At 41.7% G+C, this 27,922-nt stretch overlaps 1 protein-coding gene across 3 annotated transcripts in view; it reads left to right on the top strand.

The window, feature by feature from the left end:
• The first annotated feature begins 1,506 nt into the window (after nt 1–1,506).
• LOC128460015 (disheveled-associated activator of morphogenesis 1) overlaps nt 1,507–27,922 on the top strand; it is a 49,401-nt gene continuing 22,985 nt past the window's right edge. For 2 of the 3 annotated variants that reach the window (XM_053445006.1, XM_053445008.1), the window contains exon 1: nt 1,507–1,630. The gene's annotated coding sequence lies outside the window, so the exon portion shown is untranslated. Of the gene's footprint in view, nt 1,631–16,323; nt 16,764–27,922 lie in introns of those variants that run through there. The other variant, XM_053445007.1, reaches the window with a different exon arrangement.

The following is a 27,922-nucleotide window of genomic DNA, read 5'->3' on the forward strand; positions in this document are numbered from 1 at the left end:
CTAGATGGTGACATCTTACTGCGACAATATTGCCTGTCTCATGCACATGTAATAGAAAAATACAACCTTTGCCCTAAAAGCTAAACGGCCAAAAAAAAAACTAACCGTGGCCATATTTTGTCTCAGGACCTTTCGTGTAGTTGAGTATTTTAGATTGTCAGATATCAATGTGAACTAGAGCAATTTGTAAGACCAAACATATGTAGTTTGTTATAATAGAACGTGAAAAAAAAATCAAAAAATCAAATTGATGATGCTGAATCAAACAATTGTGTCCCCTGTCCTCGAAAATGACTGAAACTTGCATTTCAACATGTACAATATTACTGCTCAACATCATCTGAACGATGACTCTTTTAATGTTATCAATATTACTTTGATCATATATGTTCAATATTTTTCCTTTCCTGATTATCATGAACAGTGTTACTCATAGCACTTCACTTCACTTGAAATATTATATAATTTATTATATATTATTTAGGGCCTGAGCACTGACAGGCAATGGCCCTATTAAAATTGTAAGGATTACTATTATTATTTTTCAGGCAAATTAAATGGCTTTTTGAGGGCTTTAAAATGCTCCAATTCTTACAAAAATTTGCTGAAAATTTGAAAGTGGTGAAAGTTTACTTTTCATTTATTTTCATTTATTTAATTATTTGTTTGTTTGTTGGAGAACGACCGCTCTACCCCCTTGGCCACACCGCCGTTAAATTTCAGGAAGGATTGGATTACCTCGTCATTCCCATGACAAACTGAGCACAGGAAGAAGATGGACAAATTATTGTGTGTCTGTGTCATTCTATGCTGCTTTTGAAAGCCATTGTATTTTCTACTTTACTACATATGCTTGACAGCCTTACTTAAAAGTTACTTTCATATTTTTGGATTTTAGATACTGGATGATTTAACATGCTTTAAAAACCTTTTGTTAGAGAATAACCCAGTACTTTTCAACCTTGGCTTCTGACGCCTTACAAGAATCACAGTGTGGGACACATTTAATTTAATATAATTTTGAAAATTCATACAAAACCTTCTACTTTATATTCGGTGATCAAATAAATCACATATTGTTCCCATCAACTCGCACAAGGAGTTAGGGTCACTCATAATTAAAATTGTTACTTGTCATTTTAGTGTAAGATCTGGAACAAGACTTTCTTCCGAGATGAATAAAGTTCTGTCTTATCTTGTCTTACACCTCTGATAATCAGTTTATAGTCATACATTTTATTTATCTATCTATCTATCTATCTATCTATCTATCTATCTATCTATCTATCTATCTATCTATCTATCTATCTATCTATCTATCTATCTATCTATCTATCTATCTATCTATCTATCTATCTATCTATCTATCTATCTATCTATCCATCCATCCATCCATCCATCCATCCATCTGTACAATAAGGAGGAGCGTTGTTTTGGCCCCGCACTACAACTCCCGTGAGTCACTGGGTGTAAACACAGCAGGGCGCATGCGCAGTTGCCGCTCCGGTGGATCAGTGACGTCTACCAGTGTATTGAATGTGAATGGAGTCGCTCCTCCGTGTTTCCTCTCCGCTCCTCCACCCACCTGATGAACGAGTGGAACAACCGGAACAATGGTGAACGGGACGAGGTAAGAAACAGCTGTTCACTTCTAACAAACCCCTCCGCGGGGACGGTTTGAACAATGTCGGTTTGAGGGGGTCACACCGAGCCGTTAGGCTGCGGTGCTGCCGCCGCCGCTGACCTCCGTACCGGTGTGGCCGGTCAACTCCACCGCCGTCGTCCACGTTAGCTCCGGCGAGTTTAATCTCCTACGTCCCTGAGCTTTGTTCGTCCCGGAGCTTCGGTTTCAGTGAGTTGCGCTGCTCCGCACTGGAGGAGGGGACATTTACATCTGCTTTGCAAGTTGTGTTTGTTTTGTCGGCTCCGGTGTATTTCTATGGGTGTGTCGAACATCGGCCATGTCCCGTCTTCTAGATAAACATTGAACTCCCATGAAGAGAAACGAGGGTGTGAACCGGGGTCCTCCGGGGTCCCTCCGAGTGGTCAGCAGAGTGCAGGGGTCATCCGTCTCTGTGTTGGCTGCACTCCGGAGCTGTGTAAATGTTTTTAAAGTGATGTAAACTTAATAGCAGCTCTTATCTATTCTTTATGTCGTTTTAGTTCTTCATATTAAACTTTGACGCTGAGCTGTGGGGTAAATGCTGGAGGAGACATACCTTGTATCAGATGACATGTATAGCTGATGACAAATAATATTGTATTAATGTAAGCTGGAGAAGCCAGGCGATATTTTTGATGGTCCAGCCCAACCTACTTGATCAGCCTCCCAAAAGGAAAAAGGGGAAACCACTCTCTGAACTGGGGGTCCTCCTCCCCGGGGCCTCCAGGGTCCCTCAGAGAGAACCGCATTGCTCCACACAGTCCCAACACATTTCAGAGGTCAATGAGTTTAGGCTTCATTTTCAAGGTGTGTTCATGCCATGAACGTTGTTTTAAATCAAATCCCAGGTCATATCTGTCTTTTGAGTTCTTTGTTGTAAAATGCTTGAAGGTGAGTAGGGAAGTGTTAATAAATGGGCTCAGGGACCTAATGCTGGGAGACGTATGTCAACACATTGTAACTTTGGCTAATAATTCATCGTCAGAGCGTGTATCTGCACTAAAGTCTGACAAGTAAGACACTCAGTATACGAGATGTATAACTGCAGTAAACTAATATTGTCCAATAGTGATAGAACCATAAATCTTGGATTAACCTGAACATGTCTTTCACAGAATAATATAGTATGCCTAGATAACATACGGTAGACTTTATGGTGGCAGTGGGCAGGTGGCCTTTGACATCACATTATCTGCAGTATCAAAATATACAATTGAATGCATTAGTCCACCACACATTCATCTACAGATAAAATTGACATATATTACATTATAAAAAAGTGATCAGCGGCTGCACATACATCAGCTATGTGGTGTTATGGGCTTTAAAGGACAGGGGGACCAGAGAGTGTCTAGAACGCTGGTGCCTGAATGGCCTGAGGGCAGGAACTGGTTCTCAGAATTGAGGGCACCCCCCAAAAGTCTGCACTTTATTAAAGAGTTGTTACTGTGCTCAAGTTATACTGATGTTCAGGGACGGTCATCTCTGTCTGTTGGAGAGGCCGGACACTGTCCTGTCCTACGCCACAGTCCCAAGAGGACAAACAAAGACCAGCTGTCTCCCAGTCCTCCAGGGTCCCTTTGAGGGGATCCCAGTGTTCAGCAAAGTGTGACAAAGTTCAAAGGTCATTACTTTCAGTGTCGGCTCCACATCAGGTCATATTTATTCCTTATAGCTTCTTACTTCTTCATATTTAACTGCTCTAAGGTAAGTAGGGCGGGGTTGTTAATGTACAGTAAAGGAATAAATGGGCCTGAAGGGTTAATGTTAAAAAAGGAGGCAAATGGTAACTTTGGCTAATAATTCATTGTTGGACCTTGTACCTGTAGTGTAGTCAGTCAACTAGGCCACTCAATATGAAATATAATTAACTGCAGTAAGGGAATATATATGAAGTGCTGGTCTCATCCATGATTGACAAACTGAGGTTACGTACAGATGCGTGACCCCCATCAAGAGTCCGATTGCCACATGAGCCAGGATAAAAAGGGGCCGCCCGCGGAGCTTCCAGACATTCGATACTTCACCTGCTCTGCGTTAATACCCGGCTGTGTTGCGCCGCTCAGAGGTGGAATGACTCACTTGTGAAAGCCGTGAAGTTGCAGGTCAGTCGGGGAGCACAACGCGCCAGATTATCCCAGTGTTATCGTTCCAGTGGTGGTGGGCTACTACCCCCAGTGAGGTGCTTATCAGGGAAGGCTTGCATTCCCGAGAATTAGAATACTCTAAATCATGGAGGGGCCTGTGTGTGCTTGTAATGCCTTGTGAGAGGGCTTACTGCTTTGGTGTGATCTGCAGGCGTGTTTTCACTGTAAACATTGGAGATGCCTTACATGATGTACCAGGCTGTTATTTTGTCCACAAGTGATAATGCTCCAGACAGGGAGTTGGCTGATTACAGATCAGTGCTGACAGCCGCTGACATTTGAGTTACGTGTTTTGTTTTTCTGAATACGCACACAGATTATTAGTCAGTGTTGCAACTGCATGCTTTCCAAAGAGATTTGTGCTTCTGAGTCTCTGAGCAGGGGTGATACGATGCTGTAGGCTGATTTATGACTTATCACATACGTATCAGTCTGGGCGTGTGTATGTTTTAATGGCATATTGACACATGTGCTTTTCTTAATATGACATGTCACAAAGGGAAAAATCCCTAACGTGCATGGTGAATGGAAAGTCCTTATCATTGCCTGACAGAAACAATAGGCAATGCGTCTATTTTGACAAATAGCTGGTCGTCCTGTGTTAGTTCTTCTTATTAGTTGCTGTTAACATGTGTCACTCATCTTTAGCAATCATCAGAACAGGTGACAGACTATCGTGTTCCCTTCGGCTACAGCAGAGTCTGGCTTGTTTTTGCTTCACATCATCCGGCAGTTGTCACTGACATGAACACGCTCTGTGCTGACGAAAACTTGATTCAGCGAAAAGTATCCTCGGTGAAAGTTAAACCTATTATTGTTATGTTTGTCCCCCAGCATATAATTTCAGAGGATAAAGTGATCAGTGTGTCCGTCCATCTCTGCGTCTGTAATCATTTCGTTTACGAAGGAGAACTCAAAAAACCATCTGGTATTTTACCCTGAACCTTAACAATTATGTTATCAGGTAATGAAGGAGAGCCTTTGGATATTTTGGTTTTGCCCGAGGGGGATGTGTCATCTCCTTCCGACTCTTGTTCTTTCGTCCTCAGGCAAATGCATTCCGCAAACAAATGGATTGTTCTCACCAGATAATGTTGGCTGCACGATGGTTGATTTTAAGCAAGAAAAATTAAGAATGCATAAATAATGTATTGTGTCGGTGATGAAGCGACTGCAAATCAAAAAATGCCATTTTGACGACTGCTCAGTTTATTTTTGGCAGCTGATCGTGCCTCATTCAGCTGATTTTCAAAGGGGCGTGTCCACGTCCCTTGTTCCAACAATAACTCACCAAAAACATCTGCAATAGTTTATAACGAAGTCTATTTTCTCTCCTCACATTTCATCAGAATAAAACATACATGAAATGTATAAATTTAATTCCATTTGACGGAATCTTCAGGGTAGTTCATTAACTGTGTCAGTGTATTGAACCTACTACGCCCCTCTCCATCAGCACACACAAACACTGCTGAAGTGCTCTTTGGGGGACTGGGTTAATGAGCTGAGTGTTAAGTTTCACAGGAAGGGCAGCGTAGCAGGGAGACACCAGCTTCCATGGCCGTATTAAGCACCACACGGTGAAAGAGTAAACGACCGCACCAAACAACAGGGGGGAGGTATGGACTAATTATTTATTCAAGGGTGTGTGTCATTTAGCTGTGGCTGTAACACAGCTGAGCCCGGTAAGACCCCCATATGTCAGCACGGTTTCTGGATGTTGCGGTTACATTAATGTGCGGAAGCAGGTGCTGAACCACAGACTCTGTGATTGCTCTTTTTTGTCTCGTGAGAGTAATTAAAATGCACATCCTTATTTAAACGTCATATGATCTTCTCTTTTTGCACATTATGGGTATGAATTATTGTGAACCATGCTCTGTCAAACAGGTTTACGTGCACACTGGATATCTGTTAATGTCTATAATTAATTTGGCTAAGTAATAAGCGGATGCTTACACTGGAATTATTAGTTGGCACCGTCAGTTCAACAATGTTCATAGCTAAAGAATGTGGCAAATCTAATTGCAATACATATTTATTTAGCTCTGTTCATATTGTTACTATTGCTTAGCTCCCTATGCAGTGTTTTTACATTATGACCTTGTGCCGTATGAACTGTGAGGGTCCACTGACGATTTGTCTTTTACCCTGGTGTCTCTACCATTGTGGACAACACTGCAAATCAGTGTGCGGAAGTGCATCAAGGCAATGGTGGGAACTGGATTATCTTAATCAGACATTCCTGTCTGGTGATTTTTGCACATAATGTCAATTGACTTTATGCATCACCACACCTACACCTACTTCATTAGCACGTCCATCGAATTTCTACATGCATATCTTTTTTTGTGAGGGTCGTTAGGGGTGATTAAGCAAATCCTAACAGTGGCAAGAGGCAGTTTACACCCTGGATAGGCCACTATTGTATCAAAGGTCCAACAGGCAGACAAACAACCATTCACACTCAAATTCACACCTAGTGTTCATTTTGTAGAGTCTCCAATCAACGTAATAATTATTTGCATGTCTCTTGACTTTGGGAGGAAGCAAGATTAGTCAGTGAAAACTCAGGCAGAAACGGGGAGATCATGAAAGACCATGGCCAAACCGCTTTTTGAACCAGGAACCCTCTTGCTGCACCACTGTAAATGTGTCAGAGACAAAGAAACATTTTCATGTAAATACGTGGAGTTGTATTTATTGATTAAAAATAGTTTTGAGAGTTCTTGTTGGTATCAGAGTGTCGTGGTCTCAGGTGAAGCTCTCTCTGTGTGATGTGTAGTGGATCCTGTGAGTCTGCAGCCCTGCTTGCCTGCCACAACAATGAGCCTGCGCGACTGTTTGAATGTGCTTTTCTTTGTGCAGTGTGCTTCACTTGGGCCAGACAATAGCTTCATTTAGCATCTCTTCTCTGTCGAGGCCTGCTCCGTCACCATGGCACCCCTGCCATGCCACACCCTGCCCCCAGTCTGGCCCCAGCTTTGCACTTGTCCTTGCTGTTGGGACAGCTGGGCTTGGATCGCCATTGTTGGCCGCACCCAAGACCCGACCTCGCACTTTCGAGGATTTGGGTGTCTGGGCTGCCAAACCTCTCAGCGTGTTTCAATTTCCATTGGGTAAAAAGGTGAGTGCATAATCCATAACTCTCAGATGGTGATGGACATAAGCAGGACAAAATTACAGGGTTTCCATCATTGTTTTTTAGCAAAGGCCTGGGAAAGAACACATAACTAACTAGAATTTGAAATAAAACAAAACCCTTTGAAATAAAATAACAGATTTATGATTTCTCAAATGAAAAATCATTATATTCTTGTGGTTATTTTTTCGGAAAGAAACAAACAAAGACCTGCATGGCTTACCAGGTCAACCTGGATCATAGCTGCTGCTGATGTGGTCATTTATCTAGTTTTCTGCCCTTTTACTGGACAGAATATGAACAATGTTATAATTTTGGACTAAAACACATACATAACAGTTCATTAACCTTGCTTAGCCTGGTTTGCTCCTGATAAACTGCAACTAATAGCTTGAATTGTATATCAGCAGAAGCAAAACTGAAAAACTGCTCTATTCATACTTGCAAATTACTTTCTTCCATCATCTCCTCAGTTGAAACTTGAGGTGATATATTTACGTTGTTTAGAGTTTAGATACCCACTCAGTGACTGCATGTCCCCTCCCAAGACCGTTGACCCTTGACCACACTGATTGTTCGGAGGTGAAAGAGCAGTACTCCCTGTTTCCAGCTCGGCCACTCGCTGGTGGCATATTTTTAATTAATGGGCTTTAGGCTGACAGCTTTCAGACCCTGAGCTGAATAATGGCTCCTTCATGGCAACCCATTCACTCGTAACCCAATTTTATTTGCAATAAAAGATGCATCATAGCTACTTGATAATGTGAACCTTAACTGATGGGAAAAACAGCCACAATTAATGCTTTCATTGCACTTTCTAATTAATAAGAATATGAAATCTGATGAGATTGTCAGATTTCTGTTTAAATCTCAAGACGTTGGAACATAAACCGTATTTAGACCTGGTGTTGCAGTGCAGACCTATCGTCAGAGCCGGCTTCCTCCAGAGAAACAAGCCTTGAACTGCAGTCCTCCGGTTCTATATCTAGAACTGGGTGACCTATGAAATTATTTTTTGGGGCCGATCTGAACTTGTTGCTGTTATACCTTGGAGAGCACAGTACAAGCTGTGCTACTTCTGATTCCTGCCAAGTTTCCTTTTTCAGGTTGTTAAAAGAGGTGAAGACGTTGTAACAATGTGATACTTGAAAGAGTAGAGTGCAGCTCCGATTGTACTTGCAAACGAAATTACTCGACAGTTGGTTAAAGTGTCAGCTAATGCTAGAATTAAATGTTACATTTTATATCACAAAAATAAGTTCATAATTGATATATCCAGATTTTTTGATATGGCTAGTTGGTATATAAAAAATTCAATTTTATTACAGAACAGGAAGATTCTACTTTTACACCTTATTAAATGAAATGAGGTTTTGGGACCTCCTGGTCTATAAACTAAATGCATTTCAAAAAAGCAAGTAAAAAAGGGCTTTTCCTAGTTCAGCAATTTTACAATTGAAAAGCACCACACACTTTTGATAAAGGGAAATGGTCTTTCCTGGTTGATGCCTGTTTTATGGAGTGACATAATTATCCCAGGCTTTTACAGAATCTCACATGACAGAGGTTATAGCTGTACTTGGTGGTTGCTTGGTTTTGTTTCTGACTTAAGTCTTTTAATCACCACATTTTTTCAGCCTGTGTATTTGTTAATTACTAGCCTTGCTTTCCTTTTTTATTTATTCATTTGGCTCAAGAGTGGAGGCAGTTGTTGTTAACAAAGTTGGAAAGTGACTGTTCTCTTGCCAGACCGGGAGAACTGACGCAAACCTCGGGGTTGCGATGACAATGAGCATTGAACTGAATCACTTGGGTGCCTCCAGCTATAAGATGTGGAGAGAGTGTGGCCACGCTGCGGTTCAAACAAAGGGAGCATGTGGGTCCTGTCCTGTGTGTGTGTGTGAGTGTGTGTGTGTGTGTGTGCAGGGTGGGAGTGGGGGTGTAGATGTTGGTTTGGGAGGATAGGAGGGGGGGTTTTATGGGCCAGGAGGGATTCATGTTTCAATCCTTGCTCGCCTCTTATTCCCTTTGTCTAGGTCACGTTATTAAAGTCAATTCCCAAAGCAGAGACGCTGGAAACTCTGTATGAGTTTGCAGTTTTACGTGGATCTATGAGCCCTGCATCATATTTTATGTTAAAAGTTGTTGCAGCCGAGGTTCCAGCTCTTTTGTCTGTAAGCAAATTCGGTACACCCATCAGTTCAGGCTCCTACTTGTAGTTGTATTAATAACAGGTCGATCACTGTCAGCTTGTTCAACATAATAAAGTGAACGTTGGCATGCTCACTAACACACCATTTAAATCCTTAACGACGAGGGTTCAGAACGTTTCCTATGTTTGTCGTGTCTTATCAGGGCACCATCAGAATTCATCTTAAAAGAAGGAAGGACGACAGTGGCAGCATCTCGAGCAGACCTCGCCCTACGATTTCGATCTTTTGCACTAAAATACAAAGCTTGTTTTGACGTCTTTTCCTGAATGTGCAACTTCTCTAATTCCAGCTACGCAACAACACTTTTTAGGAATTCCTCAAGGATATGCGGGATATGCCCTGCATCCTGTTTGACATATTCCATTGGAACAGCTGAGATGCCGGCATGTTTCTTCCCCAGACACAAACCATCGTATGTGTAACAGCCGGCGAAACAAGCAGACAGATATCAGATTCAGCGGCAGACTGTCCCAGAGCACGGCATGCTTTATCCTGCTCTTAAAATGCCGCCCCGCCCTCGGGAAAGCACGCTCAAGTTCTGACAAGTTATCAAGCAGGAGAGCAAGGACAGGAAAATACATTTAGGTCTCTCTTATCCTTGTGTCACTCATGAATTGATGCAACTTTATCAATTCAAAAGTTCATAGCCGCACTGAGGCCACTAGTATGAGTTGCTTAGTTCATTGGAAATTGATGATGGATGTAGCAGACTGCTTTGTTTGAGATAATCCTCTGAGTAATATATGGAAATGAATGCCTGCCCTGGTTTATCACTTTCACTCTCCGTATCATTTGCATATCTCTTCAGCTCATTCATCATCACGTCATCGGTATTTTTACCATATTAATGTAATTTTCCGTCAACTGAGATGGCGTCTCTGGAGCCGGTAATGTCAGTCACGAACATTCGTATCGAATTGGCAGAATCCGAGTTTGTTTGAAAAAGCACCTTTTTGTTTCTTTGTGGTTTTGTTTTGATTCACATTGTGACTTCTTACAAATGACGTTAATGAAAGCTCCACAGTAAAGAAGTGGTGCAACCGGGTTGAAGTGAAACTCTTATCTTCAATTCCTTCCTGTTACAATGTGAGAAATGTTTTCTGTTTATCTGAAACGTTGTCAATGTAACCACCACATGAGACGTCTTCGTTCCCTTGGGCAAGGTTTTAGGTTGCTGCTTCAACCAAAATATGTTCCCACAGTATAACGTATCTGTGTGATAACATTACTGTAGAGAAGCCGTCAAAACAGTCACGCAGTCAGACGAAACCAGCTGCGTCAACAGCTAAATGTTCTTTGGGAAGGATTGTATTTCAGCTTTTAGTGGCGACTTTTGTCCACATCCAATTTCTTTCTTTTCTCACAGTTATGAAACTTGTTTTAATTTTACCGGTGTTATGATTTATTGGTGATCCGATAAAACGGCTAGCTCATCCTTCAATTACCTAACCCTTAAAATAAAGTGTTATTCTAGGCTGTCTCTTTTAAACGCTGATCACGCTTTATTGCCGTTAAGAAAACCACATCATGTTAGGGTTGGCTTGTTTTACCCCAAACAAATCAAAGATGGCAGATTTTAGATAGCATGCTGGCCTTTCCGAAGTCAGGAGCATGACATGTTAAGGCTCAACATTAGAAAATGATACGACCATGGGCGGAGTCCTCTCACTGTACTATGCGTTCATTCTGTCTGTATTTGTGGGCATCTTCTGAAAGGTCATTGATACAGACGAAACATTCGATAGGGTGCTGTACCCATGGAAAACATTGGAGACAGTAGCTAATAGTTCAATGGGGAGGCAAGACAAAGTTCTGCCATAGTTGAAATTTCAAAGTTTTTGAGTAGAGACTTGGTAAGTTGCTAACTTGGACCACCACCGTTTACAGCACAGCCACCTCACGGTAGTTTCTTTTTGAAAGAATAGTGAGGCAGAAATAAAGTGCAATATTCCCACTTTGAAGCAGATATGTCCAAAGCTAAACAAACAGTCGCAGTGATTCCATGTTGAATTGTACTGTAACCCTGAACATCATGTTGTTTGTGTCCCAGATGTTTCCCTTGCACAGTTGATAGCTCAGATGCCACAGGGCAGAGGCTGTCAGCTTGATTCTGTTAAACAGCAGGTGTCCTTGTTAAGTCCAAACATCTCCTCTCTGCTGCTTCTGTTTTAGTCTCATGTTTTCCTTGCACTGCTCTGCTCTTGGTTTGAGCTTTTCAGCTCATTTTCCAGCATTAATATTTGGTTTTCACTTGTATCTGGTCCCAGGTTATTTCCCCCCTGCTGAGATTATGGCACACTTTGAGATAAGCAGCTTGTAACACGGCCATTCAGCCTTGCAAGAGGGCCCTGTACTGCACGCTAGCTTGTCTGGCTTCACCTTAAGACTTTGCGTCTGTGTCAGTCATGCGTCTGGGTGGCCATAAGCCAGTTTTGCATCCATGTTGGCGGTCAAAGATAAGGCCGAGACCTTGGACCTTTTCTCATGGATTTAGTCTGGTGAGCAGACTAGTGTGACATTAGCCGATATGCACTCTGTGGTATGAATCAGTCTTCACCCTCAGAGCAGACTGGATACTGATTGGATTATGTTGGATTAATGTTACTCTATTGGATTTGTTTGTTGATTTGTTTATATGCTACCTCTGCTGCCACACTATACATTACACTCCCTCCTCATTCTTATCTCTCCGTTCTAAAATCCTTAACCACAGATTTCTCGCTTGGCCTACATCTGGAGGGATCAGCAAGTTAATCCACAGCCTTTTAACCCGCAAATTCTGTCAATCCTTTACAAGCACGTTCACTGCAGCTGCACCCACTCGCCTCATAATATTTTAGCAGCACTGTTATTCACGTCTTCCCGGGACATCCGACTCTATTTGTGTAGTTGAGTAATGCCTTTGCTTTTCAATTGTACTTGTTCTAAATAATTAGATAATGATTTGTTTTAGTACATGAGATTAGAGCTTTCAGAGGATATATCAACAGTTGAAAATCGCCTTCTCTTTGAGATAACAAGCAAAGAAGGTGATCCAAAACAACATTATATAAGTTTATTTTCAAATGTTTGAAGAAGCTTATCCACTGACGAAAATAGGGAGTTAGGTTGAACTCTCTGGAAAACGCTAGGTTGTGTACCTTGAGATTAGATTTAAGGACAAAAATTTGTTTTAGCGTTGTGGTTATCAGACTGAAAACAGCCTGTTAACAGCTATTCAACAAAAACTTGCTGATATGTGAAGTAAGGCTATAAAAGTCCTAGATTTCGTCATGTGAGCACTTTTACTGGAGTACAGGGAACACTGCCTCAGTCTATGTGATCATGTGAGATAATAGAAAACATCATGTGGGTAATTCAACCATGAAATATTACAGGATCAACATTTCTATGTCTAGGTTGTTATTATTATCTCCCTTCCAAAATGTAGGGTTCCTGGTTCAAAACCACGGGTCTAACAGAGTGGGTCCACATGTCCTCAAGCAAAACACTGAACTCATAATTACTCCAGAAGCGGTGTCATCAGTGTGTTAATGCGTACATGAATGTGTAAATGACACATTCATTAATTCCAAGGTGGTTGGCTGATTAGAAAAGCACGATAAAAAAAAAAAGTTAATTTCACAAACACTGTAGCTTGGTGAGACTTGTGTGCAGCTAGTTGTTTTCATTGCAGGAGATTACTGGATGTAGAAAGTCGTGCACCCCCTCCTGGGATGGACCTTTCTATTCCAGGAGGGGGTAATTACAAGCTTTCCAGAGGGTGGGTAGAGAGACCAGTTGGACCCTTTTTAATCCTGGAATTTAATTTGTGATCATTAGGGTCTCCAGTAAGGGAAGGGCTGCATGGGAGGAATTTATGGATATAGCCCCACCCTGACTGAAGCATATGTACGGTGCAGCGCTGTCGGCTTCCACCACATGATACAAGCCATAATATAACGTTCCCCCTTTCACACATTCCTCCGCAGCAGTTGAAGAAACTGTTTTTTTTTTTATTTCTCGGCTGTCAGTCATGTTTCAGATCAGAATATGCTTATACTTGGCATGATGAGGTAGAACTTTCTGTTCATTTTCACCAACTCCTCGAACTGGGATGCTTCAGTTTGTGGCTTTGTGGATTCATTTCCTTTTACACTGTTTCTACCCTATGTCCAGTGTGTGTGTGTGGCTTGCGACTGACCCACTGTTTCACACATTAATCAGAAGGCTTAACTTTTCACCACATTATGTTTTTCTTTTCTGTATAACCAGAGAATGTCTGTCAACAAGCATGTAATCAAAGCTGAACTTCTCAGGGTCATCCACAATCTGTAGCCAATCAAATTTCCACGCTTCCTGGTATTGCTGTTAACGTATTGTAAAGCTTCAAGAACTTTCAACGTTAATTTAGTTCTTGTTCGTCATACGTGTTTTTTTACATATAATACTTAGTTGCAAGCTAAAAAATTATTTTGATTCTCCACATTTTTAGTCCCTTGTTGTCTCCTGCTTTGTATGTTGTCATCATGTTTTTTGCGAAGTTCATGACCCCTAAACATAAAAGGCAACACCAAAGCAACAGGAAAATATTTTCCTATTGAAAACCAGATAGAAAAGGGTAAAGTTGAGTTTGTCTGCCCTCACATGCTTAATAATTAACAGAGAAGTCCAGGAAAGTTAGAACAGGTACACACAAACACCGGGCTACAGTTTCTGTCAGAGTAGAGTATGTTTTCCTTACTTTCAAATGTAAAAATTGTCTTTGTATTGGTGATTAATATTTTAACCTGGATATAACTTATAGTTTAAGCCCATTTTCTAGTTGTCTGTCATCTGAAGCCTTCACTGATGGAGACACTGTCCCCGAGAAAGACTTCACAAGTCATTATGACCAAAGAAGGACACAATATCATAAATCATCACAGAACAGAAATGCGGGATAATTACACAGTCCATGACAAATGTCACCACCGTCCGTGTCCCTGCATGTACCTGTTGCCCTCGAGGTCACCAAAACAACAGTCCTGGCTTGTATTTTCACGGATGGCCCGTCCCACCAGAACAGAAGCCCTCCATGGGAACAGGACCTGTCTGTTATTCCAGCTGCATGACATTCTTTTCAGAGGCAGCTACCCAGGACTGTACAGCTTCCACTGTTATCCATTCATGACTGCACCGGCGTGGCTCGCCACTGATGTCTGTAACACCAATCCTGTTGAGATAAACTGGTTTCCCACAGGCCCAGACTCTTGGGTCAGGTTACAGAGCAAGAAATCTAAGAAGTAATTGAAAAGTTGCAACGCTTCACAAGATTAAGTTTTATATCAACTAGTAATATCGTGGCTTGGAAGATGTTCAAAAATCTAAAGCTGCAGACAACTTCACACATTGGCATCTGCAAATTGCAGCTGTTGGTTAGATTCTTGCCGTTTATATAACCTAGAAATCATGAAAGTGATTTTTACTTACCTCCAACAGCAAGAAAAGTGGTCAAGTAATGCATGAATTCAAGGGGATGAAGTTAGGCGACATTTCTAATGCTATTTACATCTGGGGGGATTACAACCAGCTGTTTTGGAAATAATTAGAATCCCCCTTTTAGGTCTGAATTGTGTCTCCTTTTTGGCAGACAGGTTTCAGAGTCTCAAATCGAGTAATTCCATTGTTCCAGTTACCGTCTCAGTTACAGGCCATTGGACACTCTACTCACATTTTCTTATTACGCCGATTGGACAAAGCTGTGTTGAGTAACAAAATATACAACAAAAGCTCTATGACGTCCTGTAGCAGTAACACCTGCCTCACTTCAGAAGCATCAGAACAGAATGACGGAGAGATGACACTTATTTTGTCAACACCTGCAGGGAAACCCGTAGGACCTGAACAGGGTGGGTGACTTCTGTTCTCTTATGAGAGCATGTCTGATTTCTCTCACCTCCTGTATGAACAAAGATGGACCAAACTGTAATTATTATGGATGATACATCTTCAGAATACCTCAAAGTTGACTCAACACCCCACAAATGCAGAAAACACAATCAGGTCTGATGCAAGCATTAGTCTCACTGAGCACTGTAAACTCCCCCCCGTTTCCTCATGGGGTAGACAGAAGATAGTGGTTTTAAGATGAATTTTCATTTTTGATTGCATCATTTTTTATGTCATTGTTTTGGGTCTGAACACAATGATGCTGCATCTGGTTGTAGAATCATCACAGATTATTAATGTGTGAAAGAATTTGCTCTATACTCCGAACAAGGATCTTCAGAGAGAGAAAAACAGTTACTTCAAAATTGATCATAAAATATTTGAGGTAAATCATAAAGTGGTTTTTTTTTATGATTCACTCTAAATTACTTGGAAAACCTATGTTATAAACTTGATGGAAATAATTAACCTCCACCAAGGAGGTTATGTTTTCACCTGCATGTTTGTCTGTTTGTCAGAAGGATTATCCAAATGAATTTCCAAGAAATTTGTGAATGGATGGTGCTACTTTTTATCTACATAAGCTTTGCTGGATGACTGAGAATCTTTACAGACTTTTTACTTTACTACATTCATATTTTGCAGATGATCTTGCAGCAAAAGACCAAAGAACTGTGCTGTTGTGTGCCTTTCTTCCAAGTGAGACACTTACTCATTGAGCTTCATTTACTTTTGTTTATTCCATTCGAAAAAATGCCATTATGTTGCAACGTAGGAGTGTTTATAGGTTCTGGATGTTGTGAGCCAGTAATTAGGTGTGATGCTGGAGTGAGGCTCGTGCTGTAAATCATGTGGGAGCGTCTGTTTAGATTAAAATCCTTTGGATATTTTGTCAGACGTCTCCTCTTTGCCACAATGTAAGGATGTTTTCGGTTCTGTACTTAATTATATACAGGAGGACTTTAAGTTAAGGTACATGATTGGATGTAGAGTTAAGTGCATGTATCACATGCAGTATTACCTAATTTCCTCATTGTCCCTGTGACACTTTCCATGATTCTCACCACGGTCCCCTCCTGCAGCTCTCCAAACAAGCCCTCTCCAAACAAACCCTAAACGCGCTGTCTCAAGGCAGCGTAAGGGGGAGGGGGTGAGCTGGGCGGTGGCCACGGCTCGGCTGCATCCTATTAGGACTGGGAGTGTTGAAAAGAGGTGTGGTCTGGAGCCAGTAACATCTGTGCCTGTCCCCTCTGCCCCCACGGCATTCTGCAGAGAAAGGCAGAGAGAAGGAGGTCGAGTGTAGGGAGTGGGACCAGAGAGGAGAAGTCCTTGCCGGCTAGCTGGCTGTTCGCAAGATCTCAAGCAGCAGCCCATGCTGTATGACGAGTTAACCTCTTGTTTGCCCCCCGGCCATCAGACATTTACAGCCTCTGCCAAACTGGGAGAGGCTGGGAGAGGCTGATATTGACAGCCTCTGGGATTCAAGGAGTTCATCAGTCACTCCAACCCCCGAATAGACGGCTTTGAACCGGCGTGGATTACCTACCTTGCGCAGGAAATGCTCCGTGTTGCTGCATGGTGTGTACAAGCATCGTTTTTGCTGTCGACAGTGCAGAAAGCCGACAGTGAGTTAAGGATATAAAGGGAATGCTCGGAGCGCAGCAGGGGCGAGCTCACTCCTGGACAGGGTAAGAAGAGCTCAATGAATCTTCCTGTTCCACCCTGTAATCAAATGAGTGCAAGGAAAAGGAGTGCAGGAGCCGGCTATCTTCTGACTGGAATGTGTGTGTGTGGTTGTGTACGTGCGTGTGTGTGTGTGTGGCATCGGATAGCCCAGGGATATCATATCTGTGTGTGTGTGTCTGTGCAGGAGGAGAGTTTGGGGTTGGTGGTTTGCTTTATCACTCCCCAGGATACAGGCTCAGGATTCCTCTAGCCAAGACGTAGGTGATTGTGTCATGTCTGTCTAATTAGGAGGTGTCGGTGTGGAAAACGGTGTTGCTGTGGTAACCATGGGGGAGGAGCTGGTAGGGTGACAGGGGGCTACGACCGATCCCTGGGGCTGATTTCGTGGTGAGAGTTGTCATCTGTATATGGGGAATGCCCCGTAATGACAAGGCTGGTCTGTAGATAGAGTGAGGTGGTGGTAGAAGTATGTGTTCCCACACACACACACACACGAACACACACACACCCACACACACAGAGGCTGCAGGCTGCTGTACCTCCCACCAGCTCCTCTCTGTGGTTTGGCGAACACGGTCCCTTATCAGTGTCAAGTGAGTGTGAGAGAGAGAGGATGGCATACTTTTTTCCATGATGACGGGGCGGAGTGCAGATAATCAGGTCAATGAAAAGGAAAGTCACCTTGAGCACAGAGGGGTCCGCTCATTTCCTGTCACTGCCCATCCTTCTCAGGTTCCACTCTCACCTCCTCAGCGTCTCCCCAGGGGATGTGTATACATTGCATGTAAATACTACATGGGAGGATGATGGTCTGAAGGACAGACGGTTACTCTTTGTAATTCTGCTGGATTTTCGTGCTGGCTCTGAATGATGGCCAGCTAGATTTTACCCTGTAATCCTTAATGGTTTTGTTATTTGTTTTATGTGCGCTGAATTAGAGAGAAAATCCTATTTTCTCCCTTATACACATCCCGAGCAGATTAAAAAGGAGGGTAATGTGCGGTGGAAGGGGCTTCTATTAAATCACCCACCCTCCCAGCTTGCACCGGTTACCCACCCCTTTAGTTGCCATAGCAACTGAGGAAGAGGTAGGGATTTTTTTTAAGGACATGCTGCAGCTCAGAGTATCCAGGAAGAGATTACAGCTCTCTCCAAAACCCATTATTGATAATTTGAGAGGTAGTCTGTGCATTCTGGACTAATATTTGACAGCTGCAGTTCACATAAGGTTTACTGTGTCCCCCCGCCACGCCGAGGGAGGTCGTCACGAAGACTCTGCATCTCATGATGTTTTCAGCTGTAACCTATATCTTTAACGTTGAAAAAGTGCAGATGTAGCCTATAGAGCTCATTATATTTGATGATAGTGCTGATTCTCTTCCCTTTCTGCTACTAGTCAAGGCCTTATTGATTCTTTAGTTCAGTAACCCCCCAACCTTTCAGACAAATCTATGCAGCCCTGTCAGCAGAGCTAAAGTGCTCCCTCATTGACCAAACCAATCAGGGCTTAAAATGTGATCAGTCATTCATTTTAAACTAATTGCTATTGTTTATATTAAAGAGGATTTGTTTCATATCTAGTTAGATTTAGTCAATTTAGCTTTCAAATACAAACACTCACAGAAGAACTTTGTTCTTCACATCACTTAAGTTACCTTCTGTGGTAAAAGTTCATTAAATTATCTGATGATTCATTTAAGTCAATTTTCTCTTCGTAAATAGATTTTACTTGATATCCCATTAGGAAAATATATAGCATCTGCTCACTTAATACAAATGTATTGGTTCATTTGATCAGAATCAGAGCTATTTATCCACAATCAGTTTATTAACTGCAGTAGATTTGTGTCAGCTAACTCCCATTCTGGAGAAGCAGGCAGAAGAGTAGCTGTATAGAAGCTGAGTCATGTGCTATTGAGGACACAGCCAGAAGCAAGACTGTTTTTTAGCCTACAGTATCACTTAAATGTTTGATATAAAGTATTTTTTACTGCTATATACGCTATATATGCTATCTGATGGCCTTTTACCGTTGCTAACAGTACATTTCTGTATTATTTTCCATCAGCTCACATACGATGTTCACTGTCTTATGCCACAACCATAGATCAACTGATTGAATTGCAAAGAGCTAAACTTCCCTTTTGTGAAGATCTGGTAGATTGCCTGTTCTGGTCTTAGTGGTATTTGCCAATAACAGCTGCAGCGAGTTGCACTTAATATGGACAACATGATTACAACTCAGCAGTATATATATTATTCTAACCAGTCAGAAGCAATTACCTTAATGCTATGCTACAACATTAAATGTTGTTGGCTACGGTTGACACAGTAAAACAGTGGCTGTGGGTTTTCGTGATTCCAGCTAGGTTTGACTATAATCACTCAACACAAACATGATATGGTTACAGCCTACACAATTATGCAATATGATGTATCGAGAGCCAAATAACTAGGAGCACAGGCATCCTCTGATTCAGGAAAGGTCCTGAACTTGTGTTGTAACCAACTCCCACTCAGAGCAGCAGTAGCTCTGTGGGTCTGTGGGCGTGGGCTTCACAGTTCACACATCTGCACCACCAAGAAGCTTGGGCTCTTTCATGGGATCCAACTTGGCGTCCAATCCACAGAAGTTTCCCCTCTGTCTCTTTCTTCATCTGCAGAGCTTTTTCTGAGCACTCAGAGGAGGTACTCCACACTGAACCAATGTTGCTGCCGCTGTCATAATCACTCATTTTTTTAATATGTTTTCTGTTCCACAAACCACTGGAGCTATGACTCAAATTGTTGTTCTGCGACTTAATACCGTGTGTGTCCTTATGCGTATTAATGTAGAAGTTCAGTTGTTGAGAAAATATAGAACAAATTGAAAGGGTTGTTGGATGGGTGGGGAAAATATTCAGAATAAGATTCAAGTTTTCTAAGTTGGCTAAAATATGTTTTCACTGCTGGCTCTGTCCACAGTAGTAAATGACTCATCTTCTTTTCCGGTAGAGACAATGGCCATGTTTCTTATATAACTCCACTTAATCAGAACTATCTGTTAATGAATGTTTTAAATGGACACCTTGATGTTTTTTATCTAAACTTAAAGATAAGATTATATATATTTAGCTGTTGTTGTGAAATTGGGAGATAGTTTCAACATCTTTGCTGTTATAACATACTGCTCATTATTAGAAAGTAGCATAAGTACTCGTAATATTTCTAAACTAAACTCGTTTTTTGGATTATTGCCAACAAAGTAAACCTGGATGAATAAAATGAGACCCTGCAGAGGTTGTTGTCGTATGTTTAACAGTTTCTTTCTTTGTCCCAAGTCTAAACTCCACCTGAAGGGTTGACCCGAGGAAGAATGCTAACATGTTAAAGAGTGGGGGGTTGGAGAGTCTATCTGCGGAACGGGTTTGACAACCTTGCCTGTGGAAAGAGCAGCAGCCCTTTTAACCTGCTTTTTAATATCTGTCCTCCCTACATTTCAGCCGCACACTCCCCAGTCGTAAATGGACATATTTTTTTGCTTGTGCTATTACCCATTCATGTAAGATGTAAAGGGAAATACCACACTTTTTTTGGGGGGGGGGGGTTGGAACATTTTTACATAACATTTAGTTTATTTTTGCTTTCAAATGCAGATAGGTCCAAAGTATGGCCACCTCTATGGATCAGAGGAGTGTCTGTGTTGTCTGAAACATGCAACTCTATCACACAACTCATTTTTAAGTGTCAAATTTAAAATAAACATATGGTGAGCGGCCATTAAGTCGACAATTTCCAGGCTTTTACATCATTGTGGCATCTCTTACGGGAAAAAGAAAACTTGTAAAAAGCTGGAACGTACCACAAATTAGATTCACCCATGATTGAATCTTTCCCAAGCAACACAACAGGGTTACAATACTGACACACAATGCTGCTAACCCATTGTTTTTGAAATAATTTAGATACCTCCTAGACAAAACATGACACCAGCTAAGATTATCACAGATGGAACCTTTAGTGTCGCAAGATACACCGTCGGTTAGTCCGCTTGTTTCACAGCCTTTATCTTTCCGGTCTGATGTCCATTTTGACCTGATTATTTCCTTCGACTCATGATGACAGATGTAGATGGGGTCGAGATACTGAGGCTGTTCCTCAATCAATCAGTCATCACAGGCTGTGACCATGATACTGCTAAGATGAAGTGTGTGAAGACCACGAGGACAACAATTAGATTACCTCTTTGTGACGTGGCTAATGGAGCTCCCCGTTTGCAGCTACAGCAGACACTGCAGTCTTTGTGTGTTAGTAACTGAGCACACAGTTGTATTTAGGCCTGTTGTGCACCATTAAATGTAATGTTGAATGTTACCATTGTGATTACTTGTCTAATTACACGCACACAGACAGAATGTAGGAATTTTGTCCAATGTAGAGTTTAGCTATAATATGAAACACTTTTTATTCTCATCAGTTGTCATGATGATCTGGAAATTGGGAACAGCATTGGTGTGTAATATGGAATATTGGCCCAAAAAAATAACCCATAAAAGTTTTGGGTGGATACGGACAAAGGGGCAAATCCAGCTTCTTTTTACACTTTCTTTAACATTGCAAACTGTGTAAGGATTTTTCGACATTTTCACTGATATCTATGATTATGTGCAATTTAGTGCAGTTTGAGCCTTTTGTTGAGGTCTACTGACTGCCCTTGTAGTTTGATTGATTGTTTTGTCTGTAAAGTTTGACAAAATACCCGTCATCGTTGTCAACAGCCCGTGTGGAGATGTTTGTTTTGTCTGCTGCAAAGGACCAGAATGTTTGTTTTGCTTGAAAAATGGTAAATCCTACTGAGTACTTTTGGACTTGATGAAGTTGAAGTTGTTCACATTAAACTATACAAACTGATAGAATACATGCTTCCTTTGTGCTTGTCTTTGCTGTAATCCCTTTCCTTGCATCGCTGTATGTTAATCAAGTAACCTGAGATGCTCTGCAACTACTCCCTCAACCATGTGAGAGTAACGCTCCAGAGGCAATGCCTTTGTCGTATCTTGACACATAATCCTGTAATGTAAATGCACATGAGCGCACACACTTACACACATCAGAGCCAAACAGCTCTACTGGTGCGACACCGCTGCTTTCACACTGAAGTCAGTTATTACAACGGGTTTCAGCCGTCTGACTGGTCGCAGCTGAGAACTTATTGATCTTAATCTCCTCTTAACCTGCCAGTCAGCATTTCTATCATGGCCCAGTTATTTTCTAATGTGTGTCCAAGTCTGCGTGTGTTTACTCAATGTGTACTCGGGGCTCCATGAATTAATTGGCAGAACGAGCTATACATGCTATCCAGCTGTGCAAGACAATTGGGCCCCACTGTGCCATTGGTTCCATAGCTAAACCAGAGAAACGTAGACAATTTGAAACACCGTATTTAACATGAAAACAACTGCCAAAGGAGTGATTAACATGGGTAATTGATGGATCATTTCACTGTTAGTTACCATCTACTTTGAGTAAAGGCATGAGTATACAGATTGGTCTTTCTTCGAAGAAATCTCAGTAATACACGTTCTACAGCTGCAGGGAGACATGGAGATGTTGTGGTGGTGAACTTATTCTCAGGTCAAAACAGGTTGAGTTTCACAAGTTAAGCAAGCAAATACTGGGCCGCTGATTGATTTTCAGCTGGTCAGCTCAGGCTCAGGCCGAGTGTTTTGATGGAGCGACTACCAATAGCCTTCCCTGTGGGACTCCTGGATCTTTTGTTTGCAGCTTTTCAAATTGATCCAAAATAAATTACCAAGTGCAGCGTTCAACAATCATAGGGGTTTTCCAAAAGTCTGTAAGCCTCTTGAGTGAAGCACACTGCAATCCCCAAACCATGAACCATGACTCCAGTGGCTTTGTTCAACATAAGCACCCTCTTGTGCTGAATCATTTACCTTTTCTTTTTTGGTCTGTGTGAGAAACACTGTAAAGCCGGGCAGTGGGATAGTGTAAAACTGTGTCGAGGTGCTTTGCATTGAAAGTACTATGATGACATGAACGCCAAATTGCACGTCTGATCCATCCCAAATCCTAAATCAGAAAAGAAGATTAAACTTCTGTGCACCAAATGCCTTTCTGCTCCGCCTATAACACAGCTGCAGCTACACACTAAATACCAAAGCAGTCAGTCAACAGTTGTTACATTTATTCTTATTCTACCTAAGCTGAAAAATCTCATGACATTGTAGGACTTTCCCTCAGATGTTGACATCAATGAGTATATTCTGTCATCCTGAGTTTGAGAAATTATGCAGTGGAAAGGGTTTGATAATAACGGTCCAATAACACTTTATTGATTCCAAATTCTAAGAGGAATTTCATTTTCTCTCTCAGTACAGAGGTCAGAGGTTAGAGTCGAGCGGCACAGTGTTTTAATTCCCACATTCTCATTCATGGTTTTCTCCATTGCCCTTGGCTCCAGTACTTCTCTGCTCAATTAGAAACATGACTGAACTGTTAGTCTGTATTTTGTCCCGGCCAACATCACAGAAGGGCTTGTAATAAAGGCCATTATTAGCTTTAGATTTCAGAAATTAAAAGTAGAGCCAGAAACTGCTGAGAGATACCAGCTGGTGCAGAAGAAGGTATTTCACACATCTGCTTTCGATACTCCACTGTCCACTCTGTTCTCGCTCCAAGGTTGAATTCTGTTCCAAGTCAGGCACATGTCGGTCTATTAGCATTAGCTTGAAGCTGACCTGCCTGTGTTTACAAATTCAACACAAGGCAACGTATTTATGAGAGCAGTCATTCAACTACACAGTGAAGTCATGTTAATGTGGACGTGGCTTTACAAAAGCTGTTTTTTTGTTTAAATCTTAAGTTTGATACCCTGTTTCTCATTTTTATTTATTACTTCATTATTATAATTATTATTGGGCTATTAACCTTCTGAGATGGGACATCCAAATAAAGATAACAGACTTTAGTTTTTTTATTTATACCACAATTTTAGTACTTTTATCATCTCTTATGGTTTATTGACTTACACATCCTTTTAGCGTAGGTTGGACAGAGTTGATATGAAGCTTTTGAAAATACTCCAAGAAATGACAAATACTAATGTAGGCACTGGGCAACATTTTATACTACTAAATTCAAAGGGTTAAAGATTATAAAAATAGCTCACATTTTTTCCATTACTTGTTTTACAATCTATGGTGAAATACCATTTAGCGAAATAAAAGGTATTATAAATTCAGAAAGAGGAAGAAAAAAGACTTTGGAACAGCTAAAAGACAACAGCTTGATGAAAGGTGTCCGGTCGTCGTTGAATTCGTACTCTGTTCTTTGTAACTCTTCACACATGTTCAGTAACGTGACCATCTCTCATCTGTGTTTATCTTATGATGCTCCCCTCAACTTCTGCCTTTTCTCCAGCAGACCTGACAGTTCATGCAGGTCTACGTTGAGAGGTCTGAAGGGGCAGCATACACAGGCTCACATTCACTTTTACAAACACTGGGATTCTTTTTACAGTCTGGCCTCACGCCAGGTCACCCGCCAAAACCACATGGTCAAGAAAACAACAAGGCTATCCAAGGATAGAAATCTCCTCCAGACAAAGAGCGAAGTGTTTGCGTGAACATGGGTGGGCGGGTTTAGTTATTGGATGTGTACGAATAAAGAAGTACAAAAGAATCAGCCTTGTACTGAGAACAGCGGCCTAGTACGAAAGTCATGATGTTTCTCCTCTGCAGTCCAAGAGGGGATTTATGTTAATATAAACATCATTCATCATGATTATGTGGGAAAGTGCAGCTGTTATGTAGCATTCACATGGTTTTGCTGACTTTTAACATTTCGAACATGCCTAATGCAAAGATCATTCCTGGAAGTAGACATCAATTCTGCTGACTTTGACTGCGTCAGGCGATAAGGCCTCACTTTGACAGGTTGAGTTGTACATGAACTGCAGTGCATTGTACTCCGTGTTGCCTCTCTTTTGAGCAGGTGACCGCAGAAGGTGCTGCTGTATGGCTGTTGTTCGGGGTCACAGGGCTCACCTGGCTATGAGAGGAATGTCCTCATGTTCCAACAGGCCCGTGTTATGTTGGCAACCTTGACCGTCTGACAGACAACCTCCGGGGGTTATTGCCGGGAGGTCTCAGGTCTCACAGGTTAACAATTACAGCACAAACACAAAGTCCTCCCATTGAATAGGGCTGCACGTTCATACCGCAATCCTTCCCCTGTCTCTTTGCCGCTGTGGTTGGCTTCTTTGCACACCTCCCCACATGACCGAGCCCTGACACATCCAGGTTCCTGTTGCTGGACGGAGACCAACGCTGTCCCATTCTGTCTCGGGGGTTTATACAAAGTTTATAGCTCGCTTTAGCTAATGGAAAGGATGGGCGGCTTTGTGGACTAATATGGTCAAAGAGGGCTTTGAATCACTTCTTCCCTTCATACTAGAATAAATGGCGAGCGTGAAGCCAAACGGCTGCTGCTGAGGCCTCTGGTAGTCTATTTGGAAAAGTCAAGGATGTGTCAAAATAAATACACTGTGTGTGTATTTCACGAGTGAACTGCTGTGTATTTTATCCCACTTTTGGCCATTTGCCCTCAGGCACCTTGTATATGTAATGTAGTATAAGCTTTTTCATTGACTGGACATTGTATATATTAAGACTTTTGCTGTCTTTGTTGGAAAAAGACTGATTCTTTTAGTGATGAAAAAAATGTGGCAATTGTCAGTTTTGTTTGACACTTTGTCAAGACAATTTACTGGTTTGTTAGCCCCCATGTGTCAGATCAAATGGTGATCAAATAGTTTACCTGGGGATTGCAACTTAAATGGTAGCTTTCCTTTCTGTTTTTTTTAGGATTCTCATCTGTTGGTAGTGTTGCTTTATCAGAAGAGACCAAAACAGATCAAAGGAGTTCTTAGGGTGTATAATATTACGAATGAGTAAATATTTCTAAATTTTCTCGTGGTTTTAAAAATCCCCCAGGGCTGTGACAGATTTGAAAAGTACAGTTGCTGGATAGAGGGAACACAGATGAACCAAAGAAATAGCTAAAATAAGACAGTGATGGCATCAGGTTTTATTTAGGTCGACCACAAAATTTACTTTGTATGGTTTGACTCTATTTAGACAACGCTGCCACAGGAAATGTCCTCATTTTCCCTTCTAGAGGAACATCAAGTAGACGAGGGACGTGACCTGACCAGGTTGGATTTAGAAATGCATCATGTTGCAATATGATGCATTCTTTCTGGGCAAAGCCTCTGTCTTAAAGGAAATCATTGGGAAAGGTCAACTAAGCGTGGTTATGTTCGGTCACAAAGAAAAGACATCCAGAAATTCTTGCAGGTCAGCACAGCCTCTGTGGTTTATGATGCTTGGCGTCACAACTCTGGTCACAGCAGGGAAGAGGACTGTAGGGCTGTTTTTGTGACATGCTGACAACAGTGTCCTCGTGGACATCTTTATTCGCCTCACAAGCAGAGAAGTCTTGTTTACGTACTTATTATTCCTGCTTGGAGGTGAGCCAACAGGTCGTATAACACGCTCCGCAGCTGCCTCCTCTCTATTACACGATATGTTTGTATGAATCAGTAGTTTGTTGCAAATCAGACCTGCTTTTGTTTTCAGTAGTGAGGTTTGAAGACTGCCTTGTCTCAAAAGCTAAGGTTTCAGGTTTTAGCTTTAGCAGCAAACTAAGCTGACCGTGTTTGGATTGTTGTAACCAGAGGACCAAATGTTCCACACATAGCTCTATCTGATCCCAGGTCAGACTACAATGGGCCTTAGTAGAGCACATACCTCTGCCAAGCTCGAACAATCCCATACATGATTATGTAAATTGTATTGAGAAATAAATAAACAGAAAGAAGTGGTATGAAAACCAAAATTATTGATTTGTCATAGAACTTGTGAGGATGAGAATAAACCCCTGGATCCATGCCTTAATATGCAGTCCCACCTACTTTTTTAGAACGCCTCCATAACGAAGGTTCCTGGAAGTACTGGCAGATCTACAATTACTTACCTGCATATGAATGCAGATAAATTAAAAAGCCGTAAACCAATGCATTCAGTCAATGTGTTACGCCTCTTTGCTCTCTACACAGACCGTTTACCTGCAGGCAACCCAAGCCGACTCCAAAGGGATTGGTAAAACTAGACGTGGAAACCAGAAGAATTCGGGCCCCAAAACCTTGTCCCTCGACTACAGATTCTGCATATTTACATGCAGAATCTGTTTATAGACATTATACAGGATTACAAATTTGGGGACCTTGAATGTCTGTCCAACAATTTCTCAACAATCCACATAGATGTTGAAATATTTAATCTGAACTAAAGTTGTGGAGCAAGCAGCACACTGACATTACCATCCTGAGAGCCCCACCCTTATCATGGCTAAAAACAACCCAAAACATACCCTGGAGCATTTGGGAAACCTACATAAATGCCAATGTTGTTGCTTGGTGGATCTTCATCTGTCACGCCAAAAACTTTCCGTAATGTACTCAACCCTCCTCAGCAATGCTGCTCATTTATGACAGCTGATCTCTATGTTATTTATCTGTGACTTGAAGGTGGGGCCAAATGTGCAATAGTTCAACAGGATTGCACACATTTCTTGCATTACCAGTTAAATTACAGCTGCTGCAGAACAAACCCAATGGGAGATCGGGCCTCCAGGAGAGAAAAAGCCTGGCGATGCTGGTTATTATGTTGATTGAGGGCAGTTTATTGACTCCAAATGTTGTAAATATCATTTCACAACTTCCACGCTTCCTTACAAGACACCACTGGGCTCATAGAAAACTGCTTTTGCTCTTTACCCATGATGGGACAAGGTGGTTTCTAAAACAACAAAAAGCCAGACACACCTCTCGCTTCAGCTTTTGTAATAACGCCTCCCTAATCATTACTCATTAGGTCTTGAGAGTAAAGCTGAACACAAAGCAAAAGGGAGATGAAAAGGTCTGAAAACTCTAATCCAGGCAAATTATAGTCTCCACTTCAAACATCACGCCCTCACAGGACACTATTGTATTAATGATGTAATTAAATCTCACTGATACATGCTCTATAGTTTCCCTTAAAAAATTATCACCCTGCATTATTATCCATTACCAGAGGAATGGCCCCATACAGCTTGTCCC

Source organism: Pleuronectes platessa, chromosome 17 (genome assembly GCF_947347685.1).
Source record: "Pleuronectes platessa chromosome 17, fPlePla1.1, whole genome shotgun sequence".
Lineage (NCBI taxonomy): Eukaryota > Metazoa > Chordata > Actinopteri > Pleuronectiformes > Pleuronectidae > Pleuronectes > Pleuronectes platessa.